The sequence below is a fragment of the Falco peregrinus genome, chromosome 15 (assembly GCF_023634155.1).
Source record: "Falco peregrinus isolate bFalPer1 chromosome 15, bFalPer1.pri, whole genome shotgun sequence".
In the NCBI taxonomy this organism is placed as follows: Eukaryota; Metazoa; Chordata; class Aves; order Falconiformes; family Falconidae; genus Falco; species Falco peregrinus.
In genome coordinates, this window is record NC_073735.1 from 7,575,931 (window position 1) to 7,590,967 (window position 15,037).

The 15,037-nt window shown below is 49.6% G+C and overlaps 1 long non-coding RNA gene across 1 annotated transcript; it reads right to left on the bottom strand.

Annotated features, from left to right (window-relative positions):
- Positions 1 to 10,647: 10,647 nt before the first annotated feature.
- Positions 10,648 to 14,409, bottom strand: LOC129785738 (uncharacterized). The gene is made up of 3 exons (XR_008749924.1): positions 14,344 to 14,409; positions 13,378 to 13,533; positions 10,648 to 10,869 (listed from the first exon to the last, which is right to left on the bottom strand). It is a non-coding gene; the product is annotated as an uncharacterized LOC129785738 (long non-coding RNA).
- Between the last annotated feature and the right edge of the window lie 628 nt (positions 14,410 to 15,037).

Consider the following 15,037-nt stretch of genomic DNA (forward strand, 5'->3'; position numbering starts at 1 on the left):
GTGGCAGTTTGTTCTGGGTCTGGCTGGCAGGTATTGCCTAATCGCTGTCCTGCACCTTGACCTACAAAGCCTGGCTTGGTGCTGGACATTAATTTCTCAGAAAGGGCTTCCAGCAGCTGAACCTGCTGCTGCTTTCCCAGCCAGCTTGTTTTTCTTGTTGGTGCTTGAGCAGATTTCAGCAGGCAGGAGGCCTGATGTTTCTGCAATCTTCCCTTTACCTCCCAGTTGCTGTAAAAGAAAATCACTTCATCTCTTTGTCCAGACTAAACATGTTCTGCAGAAAAAAGTTGAAACATATTTTTTCAGAATGCCTTTGGTAACACACCCGGGATCGAGCAGGTATTTAGTGTGCTTAAGGCTTTGTACAGCACATTAAAGCCTTGTCTCTACTAGATGTTTATAATGGGCATGTGTTGGTGCATGTTCTTAAACATACCTCTGAATTCTGGTCTTGGCTCTGCCTCCGCCTCTGGTTTCCCCACTGGTACAGTAACTATCTCTTTGATGTCTCACAGGGGAAGTGTAAGTATTTAATTTAACTTTTATGAAGTTCTTTTTGACAATGTAAAGAGCACCGCATGTAAAGCAGAGTTTCAGGGAAGTTGAGGCAGTGATGTCCCACTTTTATCTCCAAGAGAGAGTTCCCACATCTGAGCACAAAGCCCTCCAAGCCCCAGGGCTTCCAGCTAACCGCGCTGTTGCCTTAAGGCCATAACTATTTTTGACACTTTTAGCCAATAAAACCGCAAACCCTCTTTTTGCATCCTAATGCACCAGCCCCACCCTATTATCCTAGCTGTTAATCCCGTCCCGCCAGGCACCTCAGCGATGCTCAGGGCTGGAAAAGAGCTGACCCTGGGATCCCTTCCCTGGAGTACCAGCATCTCTGCACAGAGCTGGGGTCTGTCCTGGAGCATGCCTTGGGCCACTGCCCTGGCGGGCTGCTCCCCCCAGCTGGGAGCAGCTCACTGCCCTGGGCCCTGGAGGGCTTCTGGGGTCCCTCTGGGCAGGAGCATGAGGCTCTGCCAGCCAGGTGCTGCTTCTGTTCCCAAATAAGCCAAGCTCCTTGAAGGAAAGCAGTTATGCAGCCTTCGAGGAGGAGGAAGCCTCTCACTGCTTTTTTTCCTGCTGCACAACCTTCCTTCACCTTCCTTCTTTTAATGTCTTAATCAAGTGGCTAATAAGAGAAGTGATCCATGAAAAGGACGGGTATCTTGATAAGGCACGGAAGCTTGTGGCAGCACTTTCCCCACAGATCAGCATCCTCCAGGAGAGGGAGAGACAAAAAAAGGCAGATTTTTGTACCCTTAAGCTTCCAACACTGCAGTTCAAAAGACCAATCTTTACAGAAAATAAATTTAAAGGAGAATTTTTGATGTATATGATGGTCTCTTGTGGTTGACAGCAGTGCTGCTGGCAGTATATGGAGTTATGCAAAGCCAGGGTTGGGATTACTTAAAAGTGTCTGTAGTTCTTTGATTAACCAGTGTGTATTTTATTTTTTATATGGCACAATCACAGCCCTACATTGATAATATCTTGCTATTATTGTTCGATATGCTAAACTCCTCCTTTTCCTGCAGCGTGCAGCTGCTTGTTAGGGCACTTTTTAAAGAATTCACTCTCCGCATATTAAATATGCAGTTTTAAAGGAGGGTTTGTGCACTCGGGTGTAATTTTGGCGTGATGTTGTGCCCTCACGAAGGGTGGTCTGTAGGTGTGGGAGCACAGAAAGGGATGGGTCCATCTTGCGAAAACCCTGACGCTTGCTGGGGGGAAAATGCTGGACTGAGAGACTCAGAGCATCATCCTCCCCCACATGAGGGTAGGTATAATAGGTGTAGCACTGTCGCAGCAGGAGCTGTGCTGATAATTTTTGGTGCTCGCTTTTGGCACGATCCTCTGCTGGCTTTAGAAGAAAGGCAGGTGAAGCACCGAGCAGGGATGACTCGCCTGAGATGATGCATCAGGTCACCAGCACAGCCGGGAACAGATGTGAGGCCTCTGTTCTCCTAAATGACTGCATTTTCTTTGTACCCCCTCTCATCAGCTGCCTTGTTCAGCTGTTTCCTGGGTCTGGGCTAAAGGCATGTGAGACGGTTGCAAAACACAGAGATAATAATAGTAAACTCCAAGAAGGCAGAAGTGAGCAATCTGGGACTGGGGTTGCTGGAAGGGGAAGTTCAGCAGCTGAAATGAAACAAAGAAGGAAAACCTTCCTGGCTCAGAGGGGCAGCTTAGGGGCTCAGGATTGCTGCCACCCTCTGCTTTGTACTGTGCTCTGGCCAGGGAGCCTTCAGCCTCTGGAGATGGCCACGGCTCAGGGGCAGGGGAGGAAAGCAGCAGGTGGAAGAGGCGAGACTTGCCGTGCATCATGTGTGTGCAATTAGTAGTTTGTCCCTGCCCGTAAGCCCTTCCCACCTTTGCAGCAAATGCAAAACTGGAAGCAAGGCTGCAAAAGCAAGCTGAAATCTGAGTCAAGCTTGTTGCTTCTGCCTTTATCCCATTATATTTATTTTTTTTTTTTTACTTTTTGTTTCTGGCCTCTCCAGTGCCTGCAATACCAGTTTCTGAATCAGAACTGAGCTGGTGTGGCGTTAATCCGTATGATCCCCTGTGATCGATGTATTCTGTATGATTCAACGAGGCTCTGGCTCTCCCCTCTGCGGCTGCATTGCCTTTGCGTTGCCGAGGGCCCTAATGGCTTGTTCTTGTCAGTTGGCTGAGCAGACAGGACTCCTGGGGTACACACGTAGCCAGAGATGAGCTACATGAAGGTGTCTTATTTCCCCTACAGACTTATCTCCACCTCCCTTTGGAAAGAGGACGGGAAAAAGAAAACCTGGATGAGGATTATTTAGCTTGTTCTTGGGAACCAGAGTGCTCGGCATCACTTCGGCTTCCCTAACGGAAAGGGCATCTGTTTCCGTGCACTGAGATTACGTGGGGACCGTGATGGCATTAAAAAGCGCTGTATAACAGCCTTGGGCCACAGCCCCTCGAGTGGTCCTGGAACAGATGACCGCTGCTGCGGGCAAGACCCTGCCCATGGACACTCCGAGATGGAAAAGGTGGCTGTGGGATCTGGACAGGTGCAGTTTGTTCGGTGCTGTAGGATCAGAAATGAAGGGGAAAGGGATGCTCAGCCCTTTGATTATTTTACTCCTTTTACAATGCTCTCACTTTAAATAGAAGGTAGAGAGTAAATTTCACATCCAAAGATGGGTGTCTGCTCCTGAATAGGATTGATTTAGGGTCAGCACTTCAACAGCGTGCAGGATTTGGGTTTCAAAAGTTCCCAGCCATTACTGCAGTCAGATTTTTCTAAAGGGCCCAGCATGATGACATTTACAGCCAGATTTTTCAAAAACAGCATAGTACTTCAGATGCTGAACTCCTGAAAATCTAGTCATTTAATTTGTTAAATGAGAGCGAAGGTCTCTTCAGATAATCTCCCAGTCATTGTAAGAGTCGAGCTCTTCTGCAGGAAAAGCAGCCTGTTCCTAACTGAAGCTCCTTTCAGGTTTGGAACACATTAGCCCGGAGTCCCTCTAAAGTACATTTTTAAAGGCAGAGAGGAACCTAAAGAGCACAAAATGTGACCTAATATCAATTAGCTGGAATTTGCATGGCTCGTCACTTAGAGTTGGAGATGTTCGGTCTGTGACAGTGACGTCAGAGGCATCTTGCTGAAGTTAAGCGTGGCATTTTCCATGTGCATGTCCCTGCTGGAACGGGGAAGGGTACTGCAGAAGGCTGCACGAGTGAGTGATGAGTCTCCAAAGGCGAAGAAAAATACTTCTGTGACAATTCACTCTGAAGATTTCAGGCGCATCTTTTCCTTAAGAGACTCCAGTGGGCTTGAGTGCTGTCTGGGGATATGCAACGCTGAATTCATTACTCCCTCCAGCCGCAAACTGCGTGTGAGGAGGGCAAGGCACTTCATCTGCCCGCCCGGCCCTGCAGCTCCCGGAGCCGTCTGCAGTCAGCCCTGGGAGCCTGCAAGGCGCTGGAATTCCTGCTCTGGTCCATGGTTTGGGTCAGATCCCAACCTCACAGCCCAGCTGCGGGACGGAGGTTCATCGCTTCTGCCAGCCGGATTGTTCCCTCCGTAGCTGTAACAGTCCTGCAGCGGTGCAGTAATGTCTGGTCGATACCTCGTCCCTTCCGTCCCAGTTTGCACCGAGAGCAGGAGCACCCACGCGCAAACCCAGGCATGACCACAGCAAGATGCTGTCGCCTCTCTGTATGCGCAGAGCAATTCGGGAAGATGCTTCTCTGAACACCGTGTGTAGGTGTAGAGTGTGTGTAAATACCAACTGATGAGCTAAACCTCTGATTGACCTTTAACTACTTGGTAACTGATTCTCTCCGGTAATAAATATCTTCCGCAATTAATAGTCAATTGGTACTTAATTAATGAAGCAATAACAGTGGAACAGAACATTGTCACAGGATAATGGTCTCCCGCAGCCATTATACTGTAGCTGTCCTACTAAATCAAAATTAAGTGCGGTATTATGCGGGGAACGCGGAGCCTTGTCGTGCTGGCTGTCTTCCTGCTGCTGGCCCCAGCCCATCGCTGCCACAGGGTGCTCCCAGCACTCGTGTCCTCAGGCAGGCAAGGCAAAGAAGAGGCTCTGGTGTGAAACAGGCGGGTAATTGCAGCGAAGGTTAAGAGTACAGAACAAATGGAAGCTTTAAATAATCTTCCCTGAAGGTCTCGAGTAGCCACTCGGTACAGCTGCAGCTGCAAGGGGGGTGGATGCTGGGAGCCGTGGCTGTTAGCTACATGGGGAGCAAAAGCTCAGCTCACACTAAGCCGTTTAATAGCACAGACAGCATGGATCCTGTCTGCTCCTCTGTTCCCTCCTTCCTCATGTTGACCTTCTGCTCTGGCTGGCCAGAACGATGCATACTTCTCTGGCAAGTAGGGTTTTAAAGAGCGATGGAAAAGCCTTTTCCTCCAGGGAAGGGCTTTCTGGGAAGTGAGCGCGAGTCAGCTGTGCTGTAAAACATCCCCTCACTTGGTGCTGTGCCCTGTCCTTTCCTGAAGTGCAGGCTGTTGCATTAGAGGTGACTCCAAGCATGCGAACACTAGATTCCTTTTTTTGGAAAAAAAAAAGTCCCATTTTTCTGTCTTGTCAGGTCTATTTAAGCATTTAATGAGGTGAGATAGTACCAATAAATTTATCACAGAACAATAACTCTGATGTGGGCCACAGCCTAATAAGCTTACATCCTTGGGATGGGAGGGCGATCCAGCTGGTGCTAGATTGCATCTGGTGTGATTGCTTTGCTCAGGTATTCCCGAGGTTGAACAAGGACTTTGGAGGTGCTGCTGCAACTCTGAGAGTGTTCACCGAGGCAGGCTGGAGCGGGTTTCCTGAATGTAAAGCTGGTGGCTGTCACCAGGCAGCGGGGGCACAGGGGACAAGACTCGTTCCTCCTATTTCCAGCCCCGCTTTATCCCATACCCCCTGTGTTGCTGCTCACTTGGAGCTTCCAGGAGGTCTCTGAGGATGCCTCAGGTGAAACACTCAGTGCTGACTTTCAGCTTGAGCTGATTTCTCCCTGGGGACCCATAGGAGCGGTGTCCTCTTCACTCAGCAACAGTGACATGTTCAGGCAGGCTCAGCGTGTAGGCTGTCATTTCACCTGGCTCCTTTTGATGCCCAAGTTGCACTGCAGCTCGGTGGCTTGTGGGTGCCCCTGCCTGCACACTGGAAGGCGGTGTGGGTGCACAACTGTACCCTGCTGTTCACTGTGACTGACCCCAAGAGTGATGGTTTTGGTAGCCGAGCCCTGTGATGGAGCTGAGGATCCCTGGGCAGCTAGCTCAGACATTGTGGTCCTGATGGTTCTGCTGCATCCAGCCTCAGAAGAGATTTTTACAGTGTGTTGCAAAGTGTAGAGAGGTTTTGTACTTTGGCTGTGTTGAATGTCTCCTGAATGAATAACCTGACAGATTTTTTTTTTTTTTTTTTTTTTTTTTTAATCCCACTCACTACTTGCAAATCTGTTTGCAAGCAGCTTGGTTTCTCGGAGGAGGACTTGGAACCATCAGCTGGCTCCTGCATCCCATTTACTGAAGCATCCCTTCCCGTGACTGGCTTTGGCAATGCCTTTTCTCTTGATCAGAATGGGCTTTTTTGGGTGGAGAGAGCAGGAAAAGCTGAGTTTAAAGCCACTTCATTCAGGGGCATCTGCAAGCTTAAGGCTTATGCTGACTCTGTGGCACACACATTCATGGCTGAAGCAAAAGTTGTGTTGAAGTTAGAAATAATCGCCTCTGCCTTTGCATCTGTCTCAGGATTTTAATTGCATGTGTAATCTGATATTGCCCGTTCAGCAGGGGCAAGCACAAAGTAGTAGCTAAATCATCTATCTTTACATGGGTCCTATATATTATAGTGCTATACAGGAGGAAATCATAGGGAGTCTATCATGCTCCTGCTTTTCTTCCTAAGGCTGCATATAATACGTAAGACATAAACTAAAAGTTGTCTGGTGCTGACACCCTCCGTGCTGGGGGAGAGGCGAGATTGGCATCCATGCTGCCCGTCAGCAGAATCTGGGCATGACAGCGGGCTCTGCTTACGCGGATCCCCTACAAATTCACTTTGTGTTCTTCTCTATTTATAGCTTTCCAATGCTAGCCCATCCTAAAACCCATCATACTTTTATAACTGGCCAGACACAAATCTAATTATCCCGAAAAGGGAGGGAGCAGAATGGAGAAAGCACACAGAAATTTCATCATCCAGCCTTGTGGAAATGTGCGTGATTCAGAGCCCCAGAGCCCTTGCTTTGCAGAGCACAGCTCGCCTTCAGAAGCGCGGCTTCCTTAAGGACACGTTTGTTGAGCCGCTTTTTTTTTTCCCTGCTGTGTGCACTGTGCTGAGGAACATACTGCAAGTAGTTTATTACAGCTTTCTGTTTAGTTCTGCTGCAGTACAGTAGAAATAATGCAATCATGCCTTAGCTCCATATGGTCTCGGAGGCTGAGAAGCAGAACAACCTTTTGCTTTGCTTGTGTTCTCGCTGCCGGTGCTGGGGAATGCGATGGGGATCACGGGCTCTATCGTTCCCACCCCACCCTCCGCTGTGCCCGCTCCCCAAAGCGCCGAGGCACGCTGGTGGCATCCACTGGTGTGGCTGGAGAAGAAACACTGTGCTTGGAAAACAGCCACCATTCAGCTAAATATTTGTGTTTGTGTGTGTGGGCTCCATATTGAAGAGAGCAGGCGCGATGCTGTAGCCTCTCTAGCGCAGCAGGTCAGAGCATCCGAGCCAAGGATGCCTGCCTGGTCCAAAACACGCGAGTGCCTTCCCTCGTGCTGCAGAAAATAACCTCATGCTGCCTGTTAGCTTTAATCGCTGTGGCCTTTGAAGGTGCTTTTACCCTGTGATCTCATCTAGGACTGTGCGAAATTAGGGGTTGTCTCCTGGACTTGGGAGTCGTGGGTGTGATGGGACCTTCGCAAGGAGCAGCGTGGTGGTAGCTGCCAAGGGTCACCATGCCGGGTGGCGAATGAGTTGGGCGTGAGGACAGCAGGCTACAGAAATTCCATGCAGGGTGCTGGGTGCCAGCTCTACCCAGAGCATCCTGGAGTGCATCTGATGCTTGGGTTTATTATTAGAGCAAGCTGCTCCAAATAAGTCCAGGGATAACTCACTCCTCAGCCCAGGGAATCTGTGTTTCAGCTAAATAAAGAATTTAACAGTTCTTTGAACAAAGGGTTGAAAAGTGCGAGTCCAGTCAGGTAAGAAGTGATTCAGTATGCAAAAATGCCTGAAATGCTGGGTTTACTGGGCTGTAGAGGTCGTGAACTCTGCTAAATTCTTCCAGCCTCTGCTTCTGGAGTTCCATGAAGCAAACCTGGGGGAGAAGGAAAACATTCCCAGTGCCCCTGTGGCTCTGCAGAGCTGCAGCAGCAAATGTTTCCAATTACTACATGGAGTTTGCATACACTGGGTTATTCCACCCAGCGCCGGAGGGTCTGAATTTCCTCACTACTGTGGATAGAGTCTGTCAGCCAACATCTACATTCATATAAAAACATAAAATCCAGCTTTGTCTTTCATCATAAAAAATAAACTCTATCCTGCAGAAGAGATGAACAGAGGGAAAGTGAGTGGTGCAGGGGGGCAGGGATGCGGGGCATGCTCAGGACAGCAACCCCTCTGCGGGGAGCTGGGGGGGGGGGGGGGGCAGGGGGAGGGGGGAGGCATGGCACTGCACAGCCAGGGACGGGTGCAGGGAGCTGTTCCATGCATATAAAACAGCTTGTCTGACTTGCTGCCTTTGAGAGAAAAATGGGACAGAACAGCTCTAACGGTTTCTAAAAGCTACTGAAGCCCAACTCCGCACCATGCGGTTTTCCCCGAGAGGACAGAGCAGTGAACGGTGTGTGGTAGGTGTCCGTCGCACTGTTTAAATACAGTGCTGTGGGGCATGGGCGGTGTTTAGAGAGACCTTGAGGAAAGGCATGGGGGAACAGCTTGAAATACCAGGAAAGCTTTTGCACAAAGATGGAAAGCAGCATGAGAAAGTGACCGTTGCCCATGGAGCTGTGCAGATGGACGAGACCAATCAGCCCAGCTACGACAGTGGTATCGTGCACGTGAAAAATAAGCGAGCTTCGCCTGGGACATGTCAGAGGTGGGGGAGTCTATCCAAGCATTTGAGCAGAGCAGTCCAGCCCTTGGGATGCTGCTTGTCTCAACTCTCTGCAACCCACAGCTATAATTAGGCTGCACGGCGGGTATTTATAACCCTTCCTGAGTGCTCCGATCATGTTTAAAATGTCTAAGTGCAGAGTCATCAGTGAGGAGCATAGAAACTGGTGTCAGAGAGGTAAAGCTCGCCAAAGTAGCTGGTGTGGTGCAGCAGGGTGCCTGGTGCACACAAGTCTGACCTGGCTGTCCTGGGCTGGGGGAAGATATGCTGCAGCCCTCGGGCGCTGATCACCACTCTTGCAAGCTTGAGGCAGGATTGGACCCGATACGTGCTTAGATGGAGACTTGCAAGGGAAAGCGGGCGCACTTGAGGGAACAATGTCGCTTGCGGAGTAGGAAGCGTGGTGCTGGTGATCAACCAGCATTTTGCATGGTGCCTGGGTGCAGGACTGACTTTGTGACGGTGTCCCTCAGCAGAGTAGCAAAATTTGGGATGTCAGTACTGAAGTTCCTTAAATCTATGGCTTCTTGATACCCAAGAGGAGTCCACTGCTTAGAAAACACTCGTGCTGTTGGCATCACAGCGGTTTTCACCCTCCTGAAGGGGCTTGTGCTTGATTTCCATTCCGCTTTCCACCAAAGCCTGTGAAGTCAGGAGCAGGAGGGTCTCGAGGGGAGTCTGTGTCTAGTTAGGGAATGGAAAAAGTGCTGACAGATGGGGAAAGGGGCTGAATGATCCTCCACGAGACAGAGAAGCTTTGGGAGGCTGTCAGACTGCTGACTCCCATTTTCCTCGCTTTGCTACTCAGCAGAGCAGGAGAGTGGGCTGTTGTGAGCTGGCTTAATAGGAGAAGTAAGTTACTAGCAACTTTAGGAGCCTAAAAAATAAACGCCAAAAAACCTGCAGGATGCTTATTTGCCTCCAGTAAGGGTTTTCTGGTAGGCACATTGACAAAATGCATGTAGACAATATTCAGTTTTTTACTGAAAAGTGGGAAGGTAGGGGTGAGCAATGGCGAAAGGAATGCCACCTGGCCCAGAAAGTGGGCAGGCACTCGTGCTGGGGGGGGGGGGTGAAGCCAGCTGTGGGGTGGCAGCCCCCGCTCTGCTGGCACAGCCTGTCTGTGGGATGGGAGCACCCTTCGGGGACCGACTGCTCGGTGATGCTCAGGCGAGGGCCGGCGGCTGGCGGGCGCTCCTCAAGGCACGCTCCCTGCTGCGCTGCTAAATGCCCTGCGTATGGATGAGTGTTTCTTTAAAACCTCTAAGAGTAAGCAGCAGCAGAAGAGATCCTTGGCTGCTTGACAACCTAAATGTGGTAGAAATGCCATATGTTTCTGGCTTTAACCCTCTACAGAACGCCCCATTTTCTCCATGTTTTGATTTTATTTCATTTTTTTCCCACATCAGACTTAAGCAACTCTTCCCATCAGCCCCGTGGCTGGTGGGGAGTGCTCTCCTCTCTAGCCTTTTGTTGCTGAAGCAAATTAAGCAGTGTCTCGGCTCCCTTGCCTTCCCACTTGCTGCCAAGTAAATCCCACAACTTTCTTGGGTGACGACATACATTTGCAATGGTGTTCTACAAAAGCTCCCCACCAAACCAGAGCTGTCTGGCATCCGTAACAAGCTTATCAAAGGGTTTCTTTGCAGGGAGATCTGAGCCCTCCAGGTTTTGATTCATAGCAGGTGAAGGCAGAATGTGCTGAAGCCTGATTGAAATGTGCGAGGTCAACAAAATAGAGCAGAGAGTGCACAATAATTGGGGAAGAAGCAGCAGCCTTGCTTTCTGCATGTGTTCCTGTGATCCCTCAACTGTAATCTCCCATTTCCAAAGGGAAGCCTGTCTTGCATACTTTATTGTAGTGTTCATTTGCACAGGAGGTCTCTTTTTGCAGAAAAGGGAGAAAACACAGAACTAAAACCATCACTGACTTTATTCTCCTGTGTCCTTACATATCCAAAAAGGAAGGCATCTCAAGAGAGGTGGTGGGCAGAGGTATGGTACCTGGCTTTCATTTTAAGGCATCTTGCTTCTCCCAGAATTTGAACATTTTTGCTTACCAAAGTGCTGGTATTTACTGCAGATCAGCAGATCCATGGATGAGGAAGGAAGGGGTTTTCTGTGCTCTTTTGGAAGTTAAAAATCCCTTGAAGGATGAGGCAACAGGGCTGAAATAGCTGGGCTCCCTAAGGCAAAACATATTCACTAGCACAGATTCTTAGCTTGGCTTGGGAGAGTTTACAATTTTGGGCATCTCTGGCCTTTCTCAGAGATTTGGGGAAGAGGTAGGAGGAGTTTAAGTACACCTTTTCCCCAAAGGCTGTAACACTGTTGGAAGCGCTCTGTTCCCTAACATCTGCGCGAATTAAAACCTTCCTTTGCTTTTGAGTGTGTGTTTGGGGGGTTTCCCTTCTCTTCTGCATTCTGTCTCTGAAAGGGGAATAGATTTAAAAAAAAAAATGTATGGAAGGGGGAAGAAATCTGTCCCCTTTTCCCTCCTTCCCATCTGTTCTTTAATCACCAGCTGTTTGTCCTTAAGCTTGGATTACAACCTCTCCATCAGCCTGTTCGGTACACCACCCTGTGCAGTGGGGCCTTTGCATCCCACATGCCGCATTACATGTGCATTGCCAGCCAAAGGGCCACGTCAATGAAAATCTGGGAGAGATTTCGAGCCCATTGCTGTGTCTCCTGCAGAAATGTTAATTTCTTCTCTCTGCATGCTCCTGCTTGAGGTGCCTCTGCTGGAAATGCCCATGTCATGGGGTGCAGGTCTATGCATCTCGCCCCAGGATGCAAGTGTTGGAGGTCACTGTCTTTCCTTCTCGCAGTAAGAGTGATAAGCTGTCAGCCCTTACACACATGTAGTAAATACTGGCTGTTATGGCAGTGCGTTATTTACTCCGCACCAGGGAGCAGACAAATAAGGCTAAGTTTCAGGCCCACGGCTGTGAGTGATGCCCGGCCAGGAGCCTGAGAGCCGGCATCCCCTCGCCTGCCTTCCCAGGGCTGGGCTGCGGAGGCTGAGAGGGGCTTTGTGCCGCACAGCTGCTCCCTGTGCGCCTTCCCATCTGGGGCGTCTGACTCGCGAACGGAGCTGTGACAAGCAAAGGAGCTAATGGTGCCTGATGGAGTAAGAAGCCAAGAGTGACGCTGGGTTTTTAGGACGGGTGCCAGCTCTGCCTCCATCTAGAAGAGCTGTAGGAGAAGTCAGCATAAAACCTAGGGATTGCTTAACAAGCTCTTTAGTGCTACTGAATGTGCTGAGCTCATCCAGGGAAGCTGTGGGTGCCAAGTCTTACTGATGGACTTAATGCTGTAGGATGGGGAGCCGTTGGTCCACTCCTTCTGCTTCCCGTCTTACTCCGGGGAAAAGCTTGCTGGCCTAGCGGCCAGCCTTGTGCTGACAGAATGGCTACCCTAGACTGGGGAAGCAGCATTACTTTGCTTCCCGTCTCCCTGGATGCTTGCTGCTTGCAGACCAGCTCTGAGTGCAGGGATGAAGCAACTCCATCCTTGGCACCACCTGCGCTCTGCCAGGTTTATGGTTCAGACCCCTGGCCGGTGATGGCAGCAGCAAGAAGGATGCGGCTGCCTGAAGACATAGCTACTGGAACCTAATTATCACCAAATCGGATCACTACCTCACTGCAGCCACCAGCCTGATTAACAAACATCCCCTGCCAGATGAGAGCTCCCTCCATAACCCACACGGAGAGCCTCTGTGCTCCACAACAAAGGAGGTGGAGGTTTAAAGAGGTGATGTCTCTCTGTGCATGTGGCGAATAAGCGCCTGCTAGATCATCATTAGTGATACCAGTATCAAATGTAAACTATTCTTAGACACCTGTGTCAATCGGGGAGGACAAGAAACCAGCAGAAATCCAGGGCTGCCAAACAGAGCATCCAAAATATTTTTATAGATTAGTCTGACTTCTTTTTTCAGAGCAGGGAAAGTTCAAAGGAAAGCAGGGCATGGTAAGCAGCCTGGTACAGAAAGTGGGGAATTGATTGATATAGCTCCGAGTTCATACTTGTACAATAAAAAAAAAAAAAAAAAATCAAGGGGGAAGATGGGACTAAGGTTTTTGGGGCACAGCTTGCAGCAGAAGCATGGCGGGGTTCTCGCTGGTACAGCTGCTGGAGGTGGGATAGACATTGCTCCTGTGTGGGACACCTGGGCAGGTGCTGGACATGGTATTGGATATGTTCAGGTGTGAGAAGGGGAGGAGAGGAGAAATGGGCTCCCCTCGTCTAAATCAAACCAGAAAGGAGTGGTTAGAGGTGGTGGCCAGGGTTGGTTAGTTCTGCTGGACTGAATGCTGGCGAGCTTGGTGTGTGGCTTTAGGCAGGACAGGGTCTGATACAGCCCCGTCCAGCTCTGATGCTGAAGTGAATCTCTGGAATAAGGGAAAATCCTTGTTATCTGAGGCATGCTTACAGCTTGCGCCGTGACCACAGGGTCACCTGCCTCCCTGAGCTTCAGGCAAAGTCTGTGAACAGTGGCTTTAAAATGGGGTCTTTTCATCTCAGATTTCCTGGGAAACCCAACCATGCAAGTGCAAGGAGCTGTTTGGAGTCAGGAGGGCCCTATGTACATTGGTTAATGCATCACCAGCAAACGGAAGCCTCATTACACAAGAGCTAATAATTTACAAGCTATACATTTAGATGTGTGGCTTTAAGTTCCTTACTTCATGCCCCAAGTATGTGCATGGGTTTCCTGGCTCTAGCATGGTGTTGCTGGTTCAGTCTTTGTCCCCCTTTGCAGAAGAGATTGGCCGTGCAATGTGTGGCAAAGCGTTGCATAGGCTCACTGCCTCTTTGGTGGTAGACATCAGTGTCCATCTCTGGAAAGAAAAATCATACTGCAGTGCAGCTGCAAGCATGGTGAATCTCCAGATGCTTCAGCTTTTAAAAGCATCTGTCCTTCTGCATATGTGAAAAAGGAGTGAATGAGTAGAAACCTCAGCCTTTGACCTGGAGCAGGGCTTTCAGATGTGATGCAGCAGAAGCCGAAAGCCTTAAACTCAACTTAAAGTGTGTGCTTGAACACCAAACTCATTGCTTCAAGGTGCAGGTTTTGCTCCTGACTCCTAAATCTTCGGGTTTAGGTATGCGGCAATGGGTCTGTTTGCCTTTGTGGGGCCAGAGTCGATGGCTGTGGCATTTCAGTGCCGCAGGCTCGGTCTCACCACTGTTAACGTTGCGCACGGTGCACGCTCCGCTCTGCCAAGGGTGGCCAGTGCCCTGCAGGAGGGGCTCAGCAGACCCTCTGCCCTGCCAGCTCCCCTGGCCTCCTCCTTCCTTCCCTGCTCCCCTCCTGTGCCTCTGAGCTCAGGCCCTGGGTTCCCCTCTGAATTTCCCCTTCGAAGCAGCTATTGATTTTCCTGACTAATGCACTGGGCTCCATTGTGCACCACACACCAAACAAAACAAAGAGAACTCAATCAGCCACTTAAAAAAAAAAAAAAATCAAACAAAACCCACTGGCTTCCCATTACAGGCTGGGCAGATCATGCAGTTATAACTTGAAAGGGTTCCCATTGACCCACAGCACTCAGTTAAAATGAAGGTAGCAGTGCAAATACAGGCTGGCGATGCAGGCTCAGGAGAGTTCTTTCCTTACATAAGAAATTTTGCTTTTTCTTTCTTGTTACCTGAACAAAATGCTGCTCTCCTCCACTCTGTGTAGCGTTATTCCAAGCGTACCAACTTTCAGCTCCCTTTTCCCTTAGCTAATAAGTAATCGTGAGGAGGTTTGTGGCCTTGTTTGTTTATATTTGGCCCAGAAAATGCTTTTTTTCCCTCTCCTCCTCCCCTTTCTTCTTTCAGTGAAATGCTTTCTGAGATTTATTTGTAAGCCTGTAAATACAGAGTAAATAGCTTTAATTTAATTTACTGGGCTACTGTAAGAAACTGTATCTGCAAGCAGGAATTCTATCAGCCTCTGCTCGGGAGAGAAGTGTGGATGCTGGATGCATAAATCTTCCCCCCCCTCCCCAAAGGAAGAAGCTGTTTCCTTGCCTTCTGCTGCTTTCTTCTAGGGGCTGCAGGAGCTTTGCTCGCAGGATGCTCTGAGCGCAGGTCAGATGCTCGGTGCCAAATGTGACACACGGCCTCTTTGACCCTGCGAAATGGAAGCTCGTGAGCTGGTCCTTCATGAGGCCCATGCAGTCGCCCCCCCGGCTTGCTTTGAGATGACAGAGGCAGGGAGGGCATTTTCTGCCTCCTGCCAGCCTGCGCTCCAAAAGACGTTGTTTCCCTATTTTCTCACAACTCTTGGAGGCTTCCTGGTTTCTGGAAAGTACTTGGCAGACAGTGCTCGGTGCCTGACTATTGCTATAAACGGTG